Here is a 13085-nt window from a genome sequence, read left to right on the forward strand (position 1 = left end):
CCCTAAAATGTAACTGACAAATGTATATATATATTTTTTTACTGGTCTAATAGGTATAGCAGTGGTATATCACACCAAAAAAATGCTGAATTTCACCAGAAAATGTAAATGACAATTTTTATTATTTTTAACTGGCCTACTAGGTATAGCAGTGGTACTATACACCCAAAAATTGGTTAATTTCACCCGAAAATGTAAATGACAATAATTTTTTTTTTAAATTGACCTACTAGGTATAGCAGTGGTACTATACACCTAAAAATTGGTGAATTTCACACGAAAATGTTAATGACAATTATTTTTATTTTTTTACCCGCATACTAGGTATAGCAGTGGTATTATACACCCAAAAATTTGTGAATTTCACCCGAAAAATGTTAATGACAATTTATTTTATTTTTTTAACCAGCCTACTAGGTATAGCAGTGGTACTATACACCCAGAAATTGGTTAATTTCACCAGAAAATGTAACAGATAATTTTTTTAATTTATTTTACCGGCCTACTAGGTATAGTAGTGGTACTAATACACTCAAAAATTGGTGAATTTCACCCGAAAAATGTTAATGACAATTTATTTTATTTTTTAACCGGCCTACTAGGTATAGCAGTGGTACTATACACCCAAAAATTGGTGAATTTCACCAGAAAATGTAACAGATATTTTTTTTTTTTTTTTTACTGGTCTACTAGGTATAGGAGTAGTACTATACACCCAAAAATTGGTGAATTTCACCTGAAAATGTTAGACAATTTTATTTTATTTTTTAACCGGCCTACTAGGTATAGCAGTGGTACTATACACCCAAAAATTGGTGAATTTCACCCGAAAATGACAAAGTAGTGAAATGATATAAAATAAAACACGTACAAAAAAAAATAAAAAAATTGATTTATGGGGTGGAGTTCCATATGGAGTAGGAGTTTGAGGAGGCGGTGGATGTAGCGGAGTAGGTGGAAGTGGCGATGGAGGAGGACGAGATAGCCAACACAGGTTTTTTGTTTTAATTTATTTAAATTATGGTACACTCCAAAAGAGTGTGAAATATCCAAAATACAAACATGAGCAATTGCGCTGCAGTATAACAATGGCTGGTTAGTGCTAGTATACATGTCTATTCTGGACAAGGTACGGACAAGTCCTGTATCATCCATGCCTGGTTCATTTTAATGAACGTGAGCTTGTCCACATTGGCTGTGGACAGGCGGCTGCGCTTGTCTGTAATGACGCCCCCTGCTGTGCTAAACACACGTTCAGATAATACCCTGGCTGCAGGGCAGGCCAGCACCTCCAAGGCGTAAAGGGCAAGCTCAGGCCATGTGCCCAATTTGGAGACCCAGAAGTTGAAGGGGGCAGACCCGTCATTCAGTACGTGTAGGCGTGTGCACACATACTGCTCCACCATGTTGGTGAAATGCTGCCTCCTGCTAAGTCGTTCCATATCAGCTGGTGGTGCTGGTTGTTGTGGTGTGCTGACAAAGCTTCTCCACATTTCGGCCATGCTAAACCTGCCTTCTGAGGTGCTGGCGGTGCCCCAGCTGCGTTGGCGACCTCTTCCTCATCCTCTGCCTTCGCCTTGTGCTTCCACTGTGCCCCCGCTGTCAGGTGGGAATGCCACCAGCAGCGCGTCTACCAGCGTGCGTTTGTACTCGCGCATCTTACGATCACGCTCCAGTGAGGGAATTAAGGACGGTACGTTGTCCTTGTAACGGGGATCCAGCAGCGTGGCCACCCAGTAATCAGCACAAGTTAGAATGTGGGCAACTCGGCGGTCGTTGCGGAGACACTGCAGCATGTAATCGCTCATGTGTGCCAGGCTGCCCAGAGACAACAAAAAGCTGACGTCTGTGTCCTCTGTATCCCCCCATCCACGCACCAGTGATGGCCATGAGCTGGTCTGGGTGACACCCTGCTGTGAACATGGTTCCTCCTCCTCCATCTCCTCCTCCTCATTCTCCACCTTGTCATCCTCCAGAACTGTGCCCTGGCTGGACAATTGTGTACCTTGGGTTTGTGGGTGCAGGCACCCACCCTCGGAGCCACTTGGGAATGACTGGCCGGAAACCCTACGAAATGATCCCTCTTCCTCCTCCTCCTGTGCCACATTCTCTTCCATCATCGCCAGGAGCGTTTTTTCAAGGAGGCATAGAAGTGGGATAGTAACGCTGAGAACGGCGCTTTCGGCACTGGCCATGTTGGTGGAGTACTCGAAACAGCGCAACAAGGAACACAGGTCTCGCATGGAGGCCCAGTCATTGGTGGTGAAGTGGTGCTGTTCCGCCCAGCGACTCACCCGTGTGTGCTGCAGCTGAAACTCCACTATCGCCTGCTGCTGCTCACACAGTCTAGCCAGCGTGTGCAAGGTGGAGTTCCACCTTGTGGGCACGTCGCATATGAGGTGGTGAGCTTGTGGGCACGTCGCATATGAGGTGGTGAGCAGGCCGAAGTTACGCTGCAGCGCTGACAGGCGAGCAGCAGCAGGGTGAGAACGCCGAAAGCGCGAACAGACGGCCCGCACTTTATGCAGCAGCTCTGACATATCGGGGTAATTTTTAAGGAATCTGTGCACCACCAAATTCAGCACATGCGCCAGGCAAGGGATGTGCGTCAAACCGGCTAGTTCCAGAGCTGCTACGAGATTTCGCCCATTATCGCACACCACCAGGCCGGGCTTGAGGCTGACTGTCAAAAAACGCTCATCGGTCTGTTGTTCAAGGCCCGTCCACAGCGCCTGCATGGTGTGGGGTTTGTCCCCCAAACAGATACGTTTTAAGACTGCCTGCTGTAATTTACCCCTGGCTGTGCTGAAGTTGGTGGTGAAGGTGTTACACTGAACGGATGAGGAGCTGGTAGAGGATGAGGAAGCAGAGTATTAGGAGGAAGCAACAGTAGGCAAACTGAAGCGCCCTGCAATCCTCAGTGGTGGAAGGACATGCGCCAAACTGCTATCCGCCTCAGGCCCAGCCGCCACTGCATTTACCCAGTGTGCTGTTATGGAGATATAACGGCCTTGACCGTGCTTACTGGTCCACGTATCCGTAGTCAGGTGCACTTTGCCACAGATGGCGTTGCGCAGTGCACACCTGATTTTGTCCCCTACTTGGTTGTGCAGGGAAGGGATGGCTCGCCTTGAAAAGTAGTGGCGGCTGGGCACGACATACTGTGGGACAGCCACCACCATAAGGCCTTTAAAACTCTGTCTCCACCAGACGGAATGACAGCATTTCAAAGGCCAGTAATTTAGAAATGCTGGCATTCAGGGCTAGGGATCGCGGGTGGGTAGGGGGGTATTTCCTCTTCCTCTACGGCATTCGGGAGATGGAGAGCTGAACGCTTCCGTGGGACATTGTGGAGATGCTTGGTGACCCAAGTGTTGGTGTTGCTGGCAGATCCTCTGTTTGCGGGGTGGCACTGACACTCCAGAGGTGGATGAAGAGGCCAAATGCCTGCATCAAACCTTTGTATGTAGAGAGTGTATCTCACACGGCCTGAACCAGTGTAGGCCTGAATTAAATATTTGTTTGCCCAAAATAGCTATATTCAAAATGGCTGTATTTCAAATGTCTGAATCAAACCCCTGTATGTAGAGGGTGTATCTCACACGGTGTGAACCAGTGTAGGCCTGAATTAAATATTTCTTTGCCCAACAAGGCTGTATTTCAAATGGCTGCATTTCAAATGCCTGAATCAAACCCCTGTATGTAGAGGGTATATCTCACAGGGCCTGAACCAGAGTAGGCCTGAATTAAATATTTCTTTGCCCAAAATGGCTGAATTTCAAATGCCTGAATCAAACCCCTGTATGTAGTGGGTGTATCTCACACGGCCTGAACCAGTGTAGGCCTGAATTAAAGATTTCTTTGCACAAAATGGCTGTATTTGAAATGGCTGTATTTCAAATGCCTGAATTAAACCCCTGTATGTAGAGGGTATATCTCACACGGCCTGAACCAGTGTAGACCTGAATTCAATATTGGTGCACCAAATAGCTGTATTTCAAATGCCTAAATCAAACCCCTGTATGTAAAGGGTGTATCTCACAGGGCCTGAACCAGTGTAGGCCAAAATTAAATATTTCTTTGCCCAATAAGGCTGTATTTCAAATGGCTGTATTTCAAATGCCTGAATCAAACCCCTTTATGTAGAAGGTGTATCTCACACGGCCTGAACCAGTGTACGTCTGAACTAAATATTTCTTTGCCCAAAATGGCTGTATTTCAAATGCCCTAATCAAACACCTGTATTTAGAGGGTGTATCTCACAGGGCCTGAACCAGTGTAGGCCTAAATTAAATATTTATTTGCACAAAATGGCTGTATTTCAAATGGCTGTATTTCAAATGCCTGAATCAAACCCCTGCATGTAGAGGGTGTATCTCACAGGGCCTGAACCAGTGTAGGCCTAAACTAAATATTTATTTGCCCAAAATGGCTGTATTTCAAATGGCTGTATTTCAAATGCCTGAATCAAACCCCTGTATGTAGAGGGTGTATCTCACACGGCCTGAACCAGTGTAGGCCTGAACTAAATATTTCTTTGCCCAAAATGGCTGTATTTAAAATGGCTGTATTTCAAATGCCTTAATCAAACACCTGTATTTAGAGGGTGTATCTCACAGGGCCTGAACCAGTGTAGGCCTAAATTAAATATTTATTTGCACAAAATGGCTGTATTTCAAATGGCTGTATTTCAAATGCCTGAATCAAACCCCTGCATGTAGAGGGTGTATCTCACACGGCCTGAACCAGTGTAGGCCTGAATTCAATATTGGTGCAACAAATGGCTGTATTTCAAATGGCTGAATCAAACCCCTGTATGTAGAGGGTGTATCTCACAGGGCCTGATCCAGTGTAGGCCTAAATTAAAGATTTCTTTGCACAAAATGGCTGTATTTGAAATGGCTGTATTTCAAATGCCTGAATTAAACCCCTGTATGTAGAGGGTATATCTCACACGGCCTGAACCAGTGTAGACCTGAATTCAATATTGGTGCACCAAATAGCTGTATTTCAAATGCCTAAATCAAACCCCTGTATGTAAAGGGTGTATCTCACAGGGCCTGAACCAGTGTAGGCCAAAATTAAATATTTCTTTGCCCAATAAGGCTGTATTTCAAATGGCTGTATTTCAAATGCCTGAATCAAACCCCTGTATGTAGAAGGTGTATCTCACACGGCCTGAACCAGTGTAGGCCTGAACTAAATATTTCTTTGCCCAAAATGGCTGTATTTCAAATGCCCTAATCAAACACCTGTATTTAGAGGGTGTATTTACACAGCCTGAACCAGTGTAGGCCTGAATTAAATATTTCTTTGCCCAAAATGGCTGTATTTCAAATGGCTGTATTTCAAATGCCTGAATCAAACCCCTGTATGTAGAGGGTGTATCTCACACGGCATGAACAAGTGTAGGCCTGAATTCAATATTGGTGCACCAAATGGCGGTATTTCAAATGCCTGAATCAAACCCCTGTATGTAGAGGGTGTATCTCACACGGCCTGAACCAGTGAAGGCCTGAATTAAAGATTTCCTTGCACAAAATGGCTGTATTTCAAATGGCTGAATTTCAAATGCCTGAATCAAACCCCTGTATGTAGAGGGTGTATCTCACACGGCATGAACAAGTGTAGGCCTGAATTCAATATTGGTGCACCAAATGGCGGTATTTCAAATGCCTGAATCAAACCCCTGTATGTAGAGGGTGTATCTCATAGGGCCTGAAGCAGTGTAGGCCTAAATAAAATATTTCTTTGCCCAAAATGGCTGTATTTCAAATGGCAGTATTTCAAATGCCTGAATCAAAACCCTGTATGGAGAGGGTGTATCTCACAGGGCCTGAACCAGTGTAGGCCTAAATTAAATATTTATTTGCCCAAAATGGCTGTATTTCAAATGCCTGAATCAAACCCCTGTATGTAGAGGGTGTATCTCACACGACCTAAACCAATGTAGGCCTGAAATCAATATTGGTGCACCAAATGGCTGTATTTTAAATGCCTGAATCAAACCCCTGTATGTAGAGGGTGTATCTCACAGGGCCTGAACCAGTGTAGGCCTGAATTCAATATTGGTGCACCAAATGGCGGTATTTTAAATGCCTGAATCAAACCCCTGTATGTAGAGGGTGTATCTCACACGGTCTGAACCAGTGTAGGCCTGAATTAAATATTTCTTTGCACAAAATTGCTGTATTTTAAATTTCTGTATTTCAATTGCCTGAATCAAACCCCTGTATGTAGTGGGTGTAACTCACAGTGCCTGAACCAGTGTAGGCCTAAATTAAATATTTATTTGCCCAAAATGGCTGTATTTCAAATGGCTGAATTTGAAATGCGTGAATCAAACCCCTTTATGTAGAGGGTGTATCTCATAGGGCCTGAAGCAGTGTAGGCCTAAATAAAATATTTCTTTGCCCAAAATGGCTGTATTTCAAATGGCTGTATTTCAAATGCCTGAATCAAACCCCTGTATGTAGAGGGTGTATCTCACAGGGCCTGAACCAGTGTAGGCCTAATTTAAATATTTCTTTTCACAAAATGGCTGTATTTCAAATGGCTGTATTACAAATGCCTGAATCAAACCCCTTTATGTAGAGGGTGTATCTCACAGGGCCTGAACCAGTGTAGGCCTAAATTTGATATTTTTTTGCATAAAATGGCTTTATTTCAAATGTCTGTATTTCAAATGCCTGAATCAAACTCTTGTATGTAGAGGGTGTATCTCATAGGGCCTGAACCAGTGTAGGCCTAAATTAAATATTTCTTTGCCCAAAATGGCTGTAATTTAAATGCCTGAATCAAACCCCTGTATGTAGAGGGTGCATCTCACACGGCCTAAACCAGTGTAGGCCTGAATTCAATATTGGTGCACCAAATGGCGGTATTTAAAATCTCTGAATGTAACCCAAATGTATTAAGGGTGTATCTCACAATGACATCTGCATCAAAGGCTACCAACTAATTTTTTTTGTGCCCAAATGAGTGTTTGTTTAACAACTGAATTTGACAGCAGTATAGAAGCCTGTAATTTCCCAGGTGCTGATGCTGCAAGGCCTGAAAATAGTGTTTTTTGTCAAAAAAGTGTGTTTTTAAAACCCCAGAAAATGATGGGTGTATTTCTAGCTTAAATTGCACACTGGCTAATCCAGATGTTGTAGATTGCCCAAAATTTATTTTTTTTGTAATAGAATATGAAAGCTTGAATTTAACACTTGCAGATCAGGAAAATACAGTTTGTTTGTTTTTACAAAAAGTGTGTTTTTAAAACCCCAGAAAATGATAGGTGTATTTCTAGCTTAAATTGCACACTGACTTATCCAGATGTTGTAGATTGCTAAATAAGTGGTTTTTTGGTAACAGAATATGAAAGCTGTATATATTAAACTTGAATTTAACACTTGCAGATCAGGAAAATACAGTTTTTTGACAAAAAAAAGTGTGTTTTTAAAACCCCAGAAAATGATGGGTGTATTTGTAGCTTAAATTGCACACTGACTAATCCAGATGTAGATTGCCCAAAAAGTTTTTTTTTTTGGTAACAGAATACGAAAGCTGTATATATTAAACTTGAATTTAATACTTGCAGATCAGGAAAATACATTTTTTTGGCAAAAAAGTTTTTTTTTTTCAAACGCCAGAAAATGATGGGTGTATTTCTACCTTAAATTGCACACTGACTAATCCAGATGTTGTAGTTTGTCAAAAAAATTGGGATTTTCAATGTCCCAAAAGCTCAGATGCAGCGCTGGTGCACTGAGCTTGCAAAAAATGGCCGCCACTGCTGCCCACCTAACAGAATTATAAAAGTTATTATTTTTTTGTCAATGGGCTCAGGGCACGGTAAAACGATTGAGCCCTGCACCCACACAACTATTTGTCTGTAGATCGCTGAGTTTGATTCTCTTCTATTCTCTCCCTGAAATCACAAGTCCAGCAGCATCCTCTCCCTACACTTGTAACAGCAGAGTGACGTGCAGCGCTACGTGACTCAAGCTTATATAGAGCCTGGGTCACATGCTGCTCTGGCCAATCACAGCCATGCCATTAGTAGGCATGGCTGTGATGGCTTCTAAGGTCAGACAGTTAACCGCTTGTTGATTGGCTGCTCTGCAGCCTTTCAAAAAGCGCCAAGAAAGCGCCAACCACCGAATCCGAACCCAAACTTTTACTGAAATGTCCAAAAATCCTGGGGTCCAAAAATCCTACAGTTCGGGTTCGCTCAACCCTAATCAGCATGGTCCCTCCCTTTGAATCGTTGTGATTAGTCAGTCAAAATTTTTGGTAAATTTGGGATTTTTTCATAAATAAAGGTGAAATATATTGACTCAAATTTGTGACTGTCATGAAGTCCAGTGTAATGTGATTAGTAGAACTACAAGTAACAGCACACTGTTAGTCAATTGCACAAAGATATAAGCAAATACTGAATGAAAAATAAGCTGCTTGGTGGCTATACTTACTGCAAAAGCAATTCGAAGCTCTTTGCGCATATAATTGATCAACAATATGTCGGGCCCATCTAACGAACGACAAGGTGGCTTCCATCAGACAGGGCCTACTCTAACATATGCCTCTCCTGGGCTTACAGCCTGCAATCTGGGCAAAGTAGGACCCAGCTATATAATATACATGACTCTTCGAGGCCACCAGCCTGCAATATGGGCAAAGTAGAATACAGCTATATAATTTTTCTAATTAAAAGCACATGATAAATGGGCGGTGGTGCACGGTTCAAAATAACCAACTGAGGGCTCCAATCCCCAGTGGCATTATCAATAGGAAAGAAAAACAAACAAACCAGCACCTCCATAATAAGTAAATTTGAGAACGCAGGTGCACGCTACATTGGCTGAAACACAATGTGGTGATTTTGAACCATGCACCACCGCCCATTTACCATGTGCATACGACAAATGGCGTAACGGTAAAAAAAATATTAAAACTGCCAATTTGCCATTTTTTGTCACTTCAACTACCCAATCATTTTTTAAATAAAAAGTGATAAAAAAGTTGCACACACTTCAAATTGATATAACTGAAAAGAACAGATCGTCCCGCAAAAAAATGAGCCCTCACACAGCCCCGTACACATAACAGCAAAAAAGTTATATGGGTCAGAATATGGTTATAAAAAAAAAATTGTTTTCCTCAAAGGTTATTTTTTTTTTCAGTATTAAAACTCAAGAAAATTATACAAGTGTGGTATCATTGTAAATGTACTAACTTGGAGAATGAAGATAACAGGTCAATTTTACCGCATAGTGTATAGTGTAAAAAAAAAATATAAAAACCTTTTTCAGAATTGCGTTTTTTCCAAATTCTACACCATTTGGAATTTTTTTTTCGTTTCCTACTAAATGGTATGCAACCGTAAATGGTGCCATTAGAAAGTATAACTTATCCTGCAAAAAAATAAGCCCTCATAAGGCTATGTGAATGGAAAAATAAAATAGTTAGGACTATGGGAAGGCGGGGAGTGAAAAACAAAAACGCAGAAAAGGAAAATCCCAGGGTCCTGAAGAGGTTAAGCCACCTTAGGCTCCAGAGCCCAGGTGCAACCAGGGCCGACGCTACCATAAGGCAGACCAAGCGGCTGCCTTAGGGCGCGCCCTGCGCAGGGCGGAAGAATGAATGAATGCCTTTTTTTTTTTTAGCACTTACTTGTGCTGCAGCGCCGCTGCCGTCAGTGAACCCGTCCGCCCCCAGCCTGCGTGTGCCGGCCGCGGCGCTCGTCGTAGTCAGGGCAACAGTACACAACAGAAAGTTTCACAGATAGGCATTCATTAGGCTCAGGCTGCTTCAAGTCACCTGCACAGGGGGCGTGACTGGTGTGAGAGCAGCGCCGCTGCGGCGGGTAGCGCAGGTACCATAGGCAAGGCTCGAGCTGACTGATTGTGTCTGAGTCAGACAGACACAGGCAACCGCGCCCGCCAGTAAGATTAGATCAGATGATTCAGATCAGAGTCAGACGCACACTGGCACTCTGGCAGCCAGCAGGAGACGTGGTCAGGACAGGTCAGGACTTGTTAGGGTAGATCCGAATTGAATTTTGAATGTTATTTTATAATAATTAATATGAGATCATTTGATTTAAAATTAATTCAAAACGATGAGATGAGCGCCCATAAGCGCAAAGCGCTAGGCTAGCGCACACACTGACTAGCGCCAGAACAGAGGCGCTCAGGCTTAGCACGGCATCAATGATGTGTTTAAAAAATGTTATTACACAATAAATTGTCAATAGGGGGTAATGATGTGGGGGTGGGGGAATGATGTGCCATGGGGGGGAGGGGAAGAAATGTGACACAATAGGGAGTAATGATGTGATCATGGATGTGGCCAGGGCCGTCCGGGCGGGGGGGTAATGATGTGATCATGGATGGGGATGGGGCCAGGGCCGTCCGGGCGCGCGCGGGGGGGGGGTTAGCGCCAAAATGTTGGCAAAAATCCTTGCACCGTCCCTGGGTGCAACTGCAACCCCAGCACCACCTATAGTTTCTTTACTGGCCGATTGATTACATATACTGCTTGTAATCTTCATACTGTACACAGTCCAGTATGTATTGATGGTGTTTTAGTTCTGCAGGCATGGTCTCTCCCAGTACACTTTTGGTCCATCTATGGTTGGATTTACAGTTTGTACTGCCCTAGGCCAGAGTAAATTAATACATTGTAAATTATTAATTGTGCACCCTGCTAGCTCATTCCTGACTGCCATGCATTCCTGAATAACTTTGACATTATAAATGGGAAGCTGACACTAAACAAATGACTGTTTTTCTACAGGAACCTAGGCAGTGTTACTTAAAGGGGTATTCCCATTTGGACATTTATTTTATATCATGTGGATATGCTGTACATGTCCAGATTGAAATTACCCTTTAAAAGACTGTGCTTTTCCTACCAGTCTATGATGTACATACATGGTGAACACATGTAATGTAGCAGAGCAGAATCTGCCATTTGTTTCTTTTATGCATTGTTCACTTTCTGCTGGAATGTAAATTCATATAAGCTATGTATGCTGTACACGTAAAACATATGTGTACATGTAAACTTGACATGTCTAATAAGCTGAGAGGGCTTAGCCAGCATTAACCCCTTCAGGACCCTGCCATTTTTCACTTTAAGGACCAAGCCATTTTTAGCAAATCTGACATGTGTCACTTTATGTGGTGATAACTTTAAAATGCTTTTACTTATCTAGGCCATTCTGAGATTATTTTCTCATCACATATTGTACTTCATGACAGTGGTAAATTTAAGTCAAAATATTTATTTTTTATGTATAAAAAAATACCAAATTTACAAAAAAAAAAAAAAATTTGCAAATTTCCAAATTTCTATTTCTCTACTTATAAAATAGATAGAAATACCTCAAAAAATAGTAATTACACAAGAACCTATTTGTATACCTTTACTTCTTTCTCATACTGAATATATGGTAATTAAGTAGGTGTATAAAGTACTACTCTTTACTATTTCTTTGTTACTGTTTATATCAAACATTAACCTTGTACAATTTAATATTGACTATGTACGAATCCTGCTTCTCTCATGATTGTACAATTTTGAATACTTTAAATAAAAAATATTATAAATAAAAAAAAAATTAAAAAAAAAATGGAATAGCAACAAAATTAAAAATTAAAAAAATAAAAATAAAAAATAGATAGTAATTACTTTACATTCCCCATATGTCTACTTCATGTTTGGATCATTTTGAAAATGACGTTTTATTTTTTTGGGACGTTAGAAGGCGTAGAAGTTTAGAAGCAAATCTTAAAGTTTTTAAGACAATTTCCAAAACCCAATTTTTTAAGGACCAGTTCAGTTATGAAGTCACTTTGTGGGGCTTACATATTAGAAACCACCCATAAATCACCCCATTTTAGAAAGTACACCCTCAAGCTATTCAAAACTTATTTTACAAACGTTGTTAACCACGAGAATTAAAGGAAACCTGACCTTTTAAATATCTGGTTTTAGCTCTGTTGTTATGTCTAGAAACTTGTTTTTGTCTGGAAAACCTGCTGTGTCATTGCCATTGAGTATCATTGAAGCTCTAATGTAAGTCTATACCAGACGGGAGCTGAAACAATGTATCTGTTTGTGCTGAGTTTCTCCACTCCACCCGTCCCACTAGAAGGTTCTAGTCTAGCAAAAACTGTATATAAGTCAGAGCCTCTAGGGTGCTGCAGTTAGAGACCAGTGCTTGGAGGGAGACTCATGCCAGCCTGCATGAGTGACCAGAAGAAGACGCTAAAATGGGGATGCTGAGTCACAGACCATGGGTCACTAGCCCTGTGACCAAGGAGCCACACGGACTACTGAGCTAGAGACTGTGAGCCCTTGACCAGGATGCCTGCCTTCTGAGAGAGAGAGGGATAGCTAGCTCAGGCCTTTCCTCAGCATCAAACCCTTCTTCTGCCAGGGAGGAGATTGGAGAAGCCAGCCCAATGCCTTGCTTGTATTGTTTTATACCTGAATTCCTCCAATAAAGAAGCATCCTGGTTTACTGCAGACTCTGACTCTCTGGAATAATTTCCCATTGGGGTGCACCACGCCAGCAACACGTGGCGACACCTCGACAGTGTCCGAGGGAGACACAGCGTAGCAATGCGGCCACCCCAAACCCGGACACTGCAGAAATACCCAAAAAGTGACCCCATTTTGGAAACTACACCCCTCAAGGAATTAGGAAACACTTAACATTGAAAATGAAAAATTGCTTTTTTTTCACACAAAAAAATTGCTTTACACCCACATTTTTCACTTTCCCAAAGCGTAACAGGACAAAATGAACCATACATTTTGTTCCGCATTTCCCCCCGAATATGGCAACACCCCATATATGCTCAAAAAATTATGTATGAGCGCACAGCAGGGCTCTAGAGTCAAACAGCAAAATATGGATTTTGCTGACCTGAATTGGCAGACATTGATTTTAGGTGCCATGTCACATTTAAAAAATTGCTGAGGTCCCCATAAATTAAAAGCCCCAAGAAGTGATACAATTTTGGAAAGAGGGTACTTTTCAGCAAACAGGTGTCTCACAGAAGATGGAAACACTTGTTAAAGGATTT

The sequence above is a fragment of the Bufo bufo genome, chromosome 1 (assembly GCF_905171765.1).
Source record: "Bufo bufo chromosome 1, aBufBuf1.1, whole genome shotgun sequence".
Taxonomy (NCBI): domain Eukaryota; kingdom Metazoa; phylum Chordata; class Amphibia; order Anura; family Bufonidae; genus Bufo; species Bufo bufo.